Genomic DNA, 7,282 nt, shown 5'->3' with positions numbered 1-7,282 from the left:
CAATGATCAATGAAGATTGAACGATGAAGAATGAACAAGGATCAATGATCAATGAAGAATGAACAAGGATCAATGATCAATGAAGAATGAACAAGGATCAATGATAAATGAAGAATGAACGATGAAGAATGAACAAGGATAAATGATCAATGAAGAATGAATGATGAAGAATGAAAAAGGATCAATGATAAATGTAGAATGAACGATGAAGAATGAACAAGGATCAATGATCAATGAAGAATGAACGATGAAGAATAAACAAGGATCAATGATCAATGAAGAATGAAAGATGAAGAATGAACAAGGATCAATGATCAATGAAGAATGAACCATGAAGAATGAACGATGAAGAATGAACAAGGATCAATGAACGATGAAGAATGAACGATGAAGAATGAGCTAGGATCAATGATCATTAAAGAATGAATGATGATGAATAAAATAGGATCAATGATCAATGAAGAATGAACGATGAAGAATGAACAAGGATCAATGATCATTGAGGAATGAACAAGGAACAATGAACAAGAATCAATGATCAATGAAGAATGAACGATGAAGAATGAACAAGGATCAATGATCAATGAAGAATGAACAAGGATCAATGATCAATGAAGAATGAACGATGAAGAATGAACAAGGATCAATGATAAATGAACAATGAACGATGAAGAATGAACAAGAATCAATGATAAATGAACAATGAACAATGAAGAATTAACAATGATCAATGATCAATGAAGAATTAACGATGAAGAATGAACAAAGATCAATGATCAATGAAGAATGAATGATGAAGAATGAACAAGGATCAATGATAAATGAAGAATGAACGATGAAGAATGAACAAGGATCAATGATCAATGAAGAATGAACGATGAAGAATGAACAAGGATCAATGATCAATAAAGAATGAACGATGAAGAATGAACAAGGATCAATGATCAAAGAACAATGAACGATGAAGAATGAACAAGGATCAATGATCATTGAGGAATGAACGATGAACAATGAAAAAGGAACAATGATCAATGAAGAATGAACGATGAAGAATGAACAAGGATAAATTATCAATGAAGTATGAACGATGAAGATTGAACAAGGATCAATGATTAAAGAAGAATGAACGATGAAGAATGAACAAGGATCAATGATAAATGAAGAATGAACGATGAAGAATGAACAAGGATCAATGATCAATGAAGAATGAACGATGAAGAATGAACAAGGATCAATGATCAATAAAGAATGAACTAGGATCAATGATCATTAAAGAATGAACGATGAAGAATGAACAAGGATCAATGAACGATGAAGAATGAACGATGAAGAATAAACTAGGATCAATGATCATTAAAGAATGAATGATGAAGAATAAAATAGGATCAATGATCAATGAAGAATGAACGATGAAGAATGAACAAGGATCAATGATCATTGAGGAATGAACAATGAACAATGAACAAGGATCAATGATCAATGAAGAATGAACGATGAAGAATGAAATCGGATCAATGGTCAATGAAGAATGAACGATGAAGAATGAACAAGGATCAATGATCAATGAAGAATGAACGATGAAGAATGATCAAGGAATAATGATCAATGAAGAATGAACGATGAAGAATAAACAAGGATCAATGATAAATAAAGAATGAACGATGAAGAATGAACAAGGATCAATGATCATTGAGGAATGAACGATGAACAATGAACAAGGAACAATGATCAATGAAGAATGAACAATGAAGAATGAACAAGGATCAATGATCAATGAAGAATGAACGATGAAGAATGAACAAGGATCAATGATCAATGAAGAATGAACAAGGATCAATGATAAATGAAGAATGAACGATGAAGAATGATTAAGGATCAATGATCATTGAGGAATGAACAATGAACAATGAACAAGGATCAATGATCAATGAAGATTGAACGATGAAGAATGAAATCGGATCAATGGTCAATGAAGAATGAACGATGAAGAATGAACAAGGATCAATGATCAATGAAGAATGAACGATGAAGAATGAAAAAGGATCAATGATAAATGTAGAATGAACGATGAAGAATGAACAAGGATCAATGATCAATGAAGAATGAATGATGAAGAATAAACAAGGATCAATGATCAATGAAGAATGAATGATGAAGAATGAACAAGGATCAATGATCAATGAAGAATGAAGGATGAAGAATGAACTAGTATCAATGATCATTAAAAAATGAACGATGAAGAATGAACAAGGATCAATGAACGATGAAGAATGAACTAGGATCAATGATCATTAAAAAATGAACGATGAAGAATAAAATAGGATCAATGATCAATGAAGAATGAACGATGAAGAATGAACAAGGATCAATAATCATTGAGGAATGAACAATGAACAATGAACAAGGATCAATGATCAATGAAGAATGAACGATGAAGAATGAAATCAGATCAATGGTCAATGAAGAATGAACGATGAAGAATGAACAAGGATCAATGATCAATGAAGAATGAACAAGGAATAATGATCAATGAAGAATGAACGATGAAGAATAAACAAGGATCAATGATAAATAAAGAATGAGCGATGAAGAATGAACAAGGATCAATGATCATTGAGGAATGAACGATGAACAATGAACAAGGAACAATGATCAATGAAGAAAGAACCATGAAGAATGAACGATGAAGAATGAACAAGGATCAATGATAAATGAAGAATGAACGATGAAGAATGAACAAGGATCAATGATCAATGAAGAATGAACAAGGATCAATGATAAATGAAGAATGAACGATGAAGAATGAACAAGGATTAATGATCAATGAAGAATGAACGATGAAGAATGAAAAAGGATCAATGATAAATGTAGAATGAACGATGAAGAATGAACAAGGATCAATGATCAATGAAGAATGAACGATGAAGAATAAACAAGGATCAATGATCAATAAAGAATGAACGATGAAGAATGAACAAGGATCAATGATCAATGAAGAATGAACCATGAAGAATGAACGATGAAGAATTAACAAGGATCAATGATAAATGAAGAATGAACGATGAAGAATGAACAAGGATCAATGATCAATAAAGAATGAACGATGAAGAATGAACAAGGATCAATGATCAATGAAGAATTAACGATGAAGAATGAACAAAGATCAATGATCAATGAAGAATGAATGATGAAGAATGAACAAGGATCAATGATAAATGAAGAATGAACGATGTAGAATGAACTAGGAATAATGATCAATGAAGAATGAACGATGAAGAATGAACAAGGATGAATGATTGATGAAGCATGAACGATGAAGAATGAACTTGGATCAATGATCATTAAAAAATGAACGATGAAGAATAAAATAGGATCAATGATCAATGAAGAATGAACGATGAAGAATGAACAAGGATCAATGATCATTGAGGAATGAACGATGAACAATGAACAAGGATCAATGATCAATGAAGAAAGAACGATGAAAAATGAATAAGGATCAATGATCAATAAAGAATGAACGATGAAGAATGAACTAGGATCAATGATCATTAAAGAATGAACGATGAAGAATGAAATAGGATCAATGATCAATGAAGAATGAACGATGAAAAATGAACAAGGATCAATGATCAATGAAGAATGAACCATGAAGAATGAACGATGAAGAATGAACAAGGATCAGTGATAAATGAAGAATGAACGATGAAGAATGAACAAGGATCAATGATCAATGAAGAATGAATAATGAAGAATGAACAAGGATCAATGATCAATGAAGAATGAACGATGAAGAATGAACATGGATCAATGAACGATGAAGAATGAACGATGAAGAATGAACTAGGATCAATGATCATTAAAGAATGAATGATGAAGAATAAAATAGGATCAATGATCAATGAAGAATGAACGATGAAGAATGAACAAGGGTCAATGATCATTGAGGAATGAACAATGAACAATGAACAAGGATCAATGATCAATGAAGAATGAACGATGAAGAATGAACAAGGATCAATGATCAATGAAGAATGAACGATGAAGAATGAACGATGAAGAATGAACAAGGATCAATGATCAATGAAGAATGAACGATGACGAATGAACAAGGATCAATGATAAATGAACAATGAACGATGAAGAATGAACAAGAATCAATGATAAATGAACAATGAACAATGAAGAATGAACAATGATCAATGATCAATGAAGAATTAACGATGAAGAATGAACAAAGATCAATGATCAATGAAGAATGAATGATGAAGAATGAACAAGGATCAATGATAAATGAAGAATGAATGATGAAGAATGAACAAGGATCAATGATCAATGAAGAATGAACGATGAAGAATGAACAAGGATCAATGATCAATAAAGAATGAACGATGAAGAATGAACAAGGATCAATGATCAAAGAACAATGAACGATGAAGAATGAACAAGGATCAATGATCATTGAGGAATGAACGATGAACAATGAAAAAGGAACAATGATCAATGAAGAATGAACGATGAAGAATGAACAAGGATAAATTATCAATGAAGTATGAACGATGAAGATTGAACAAGGATCAATGATTAAAGAAGAATGAACGATGAAGAATGAACAAGGATCAATGATAAATGAAGAATGAACGATGAAGAATGAACAAGGATCAATGATCAATGAAGAATGAACGATGAAGAATGAACAAGGATCAATGATCAATAAAGAATGAACTAGGATCAATGATCATTAAAGAATGAACGATGAAGAATGAACAAGGATCAATGAACGATGAAGAATGAACGATGAAGAATAAACTAGGATCAATGATCATTAAAGAATGAATGATGAAGAATAAAATAGGATCAATGATCAAAGAAGAATGAACGATGAAGAATGAACAAGGATCAATGATCATTGAGGAATGAACAATGAACAATGAACAAGGATCAATGATCAATGAAGAATGAACGATGAAGAATGAAATCGGATCAATGGTCAATGAAGAATGAACGATGAAGAATGAACAAGGATCAATGATCAATGAAGAATGAACGATGAAGAATGATCAAGGAATAATGATCAATGAAGAATGAACGATGAAGAATAAACAAGGATCAATGATAAATAAAGAATGAACGATGAAGAATGAACAAGGATCAATGATCATTGAGGAATGAACGATGAACAATGAACAAGGAACAATGATCAATGAAGAATGAACAAGGATCAATGATCAATGAAGAATGAACGATGAAGAATGAACAAGGATCAATGATCAATGAAGAATGAACAAGGATCAATGATAAATGAAGAATGAACGATGAAGAATGATTAAGGATCAATGATCATTGAGGAATGAACAATGAACAATGAACAAGGATCAATGATCAATGAAGATTGAACGATGAAGAATGAAATCGGATCAATGGTCAATGAAGAATGAACGATGAAGAATGAACAAGGATCAATGATCAATGAAGAATGAACGATGAAGAATGAACAAGGAATAATGATCAATGAAGAATGAACGATGAAGAATAAACAAGGATCAATGATAAATAAAGAATGAACGATGAAGAATGAACAAGGATCAATGATCATTGAGGAATGAACGATGAACAATGAACAAGGAACAATGATCAATGAAGAATGAACGATGAAAAATGAACAAGGATCAATGATCAATGAAGAATGAACGATGAAGAATGAACAAGGATCAATGATCAATGAAGAATGAACAAGGATCAATGATAAATGAAGAATGAACGATGAAGAATGAACAAGGATCAATAATCAATGAAGAATGAACGATGAAGAATGAAAAAGGATCAATGATAAATGTAGAATGAACGATGAAGAATGAACAAGGATCAATGATCAATGAAGAATGAATGATGAAGAATGAACAAGGATCAATGATCAATGAAGAATGAATGATGAAGAATGAACAAGGATCAATGATCAATGAAGAATGAAGGATGAAGAATGAACTAGTATCAATGATCATTAAAAAATGAACGATGAAGAATGAACAAGGATCAATGAACGATGAAGAATGAACTAGGATCAATGATCATTAAAAAATGAACGATGAAGAATAAAATAGGATCAATGATCAATGAAGAATGAACGATGAAGAATGAACAAGGATCAATAATCATTGAGGAATGAACAATGAACAATGAACAAGGATCAATGATCAATGAAGAATGAACGATGAAGAATGAAATCAGATCAATGGTCAATGAAGAATGAACGATGAAGAATGAACAAGGATCAATGATCAATGAAGAATGAACAAGGAATAATGATCAATGAAGAATGAACGATGAAGAATAAACAAGGATCAATGATAAATAAAGAATGAGCGATGAAGAATGAACAAGGATCAATGATCATTGAGGAATGAACGATGAACAATGAACAAGGAACAATGATCAATGAAGTATGAACGATGAAGAATGAACAAGGATCAATGATCAATGAAGAATGAACGATGAAGAATGAACAAGGATCAATGATCAATGAAGAATGAACAAGGATCAATGATAAATGAAGAATGAACGATGAAGAATGAACAAGGATTAATGATCAATGAAGAATGAACGATGAAGAATGAAAAAGGATCAATGATAAATGTAGAATGAACGATGAAGAATGAACAAGGATCAATGATCAATGAAGAATGAACGATGAAGAATAAACAAGGATCAATGATCAATAAAGAATGAACGATGAAGAATGAACAAGGATCAATGATCAATGAAGAATGAACCATGAAGAATGAACGATGAAGAATTAACAAGGATCAATGATAAATGAAGAATGAACGATGAAGAATGAACAAGGATCAATGATCAATAAAGAATGAACGATGAAGAATGAACAAGGATCAATGATCAATGAAGAATTAACGATGAAGAATGAACAAAGATTAATGATCAATGAAGAATGAATGATGAAGAATGAACAAGGATCAATGATAAATGAAGAATGAACGATGTAGAATGAACTAGGAATAATGATCAATGAAGAATGAACGATGAAGAATGAACAAGGATGAATAATTGATGAAGCATGAACGATGAAGAATGAACTTGGATCAATTGATATAGGTTGGCTATGTTTTGAACAAGGACCAAACTATATGCACACGTATGTTTTGAGGTTTCGAAATTCAGCAATTAAGGCTGAAAGTTTAGGTTGTATTGTAAATTGTTTTTTTTTTTTATTTTTTGTGATTTTGTGGGTTTTGTAATAAGAAGAACTAAGAAAAGATATGTTGAA

The sequence above is a fragment of the Amaranthus tricolor genome, chromosome 6, assembly GCF_026212465.1.
Source record: "Amaranthus tricolor cultivar Red isolate AtriRed21 chromosome 6, ASM2621246v1, whole genome shotgun sequence".
Classification (NCBI taxonomy): Eukaryota; Viridiplantae; Streptophyta; class Magnoliopsida; order Caryophyllales; family Amaranthaceae; genus Amaranthus; species Amaranthus tricolor.
Note: the sequence above shows the minus strand (reverse complement) of the source record.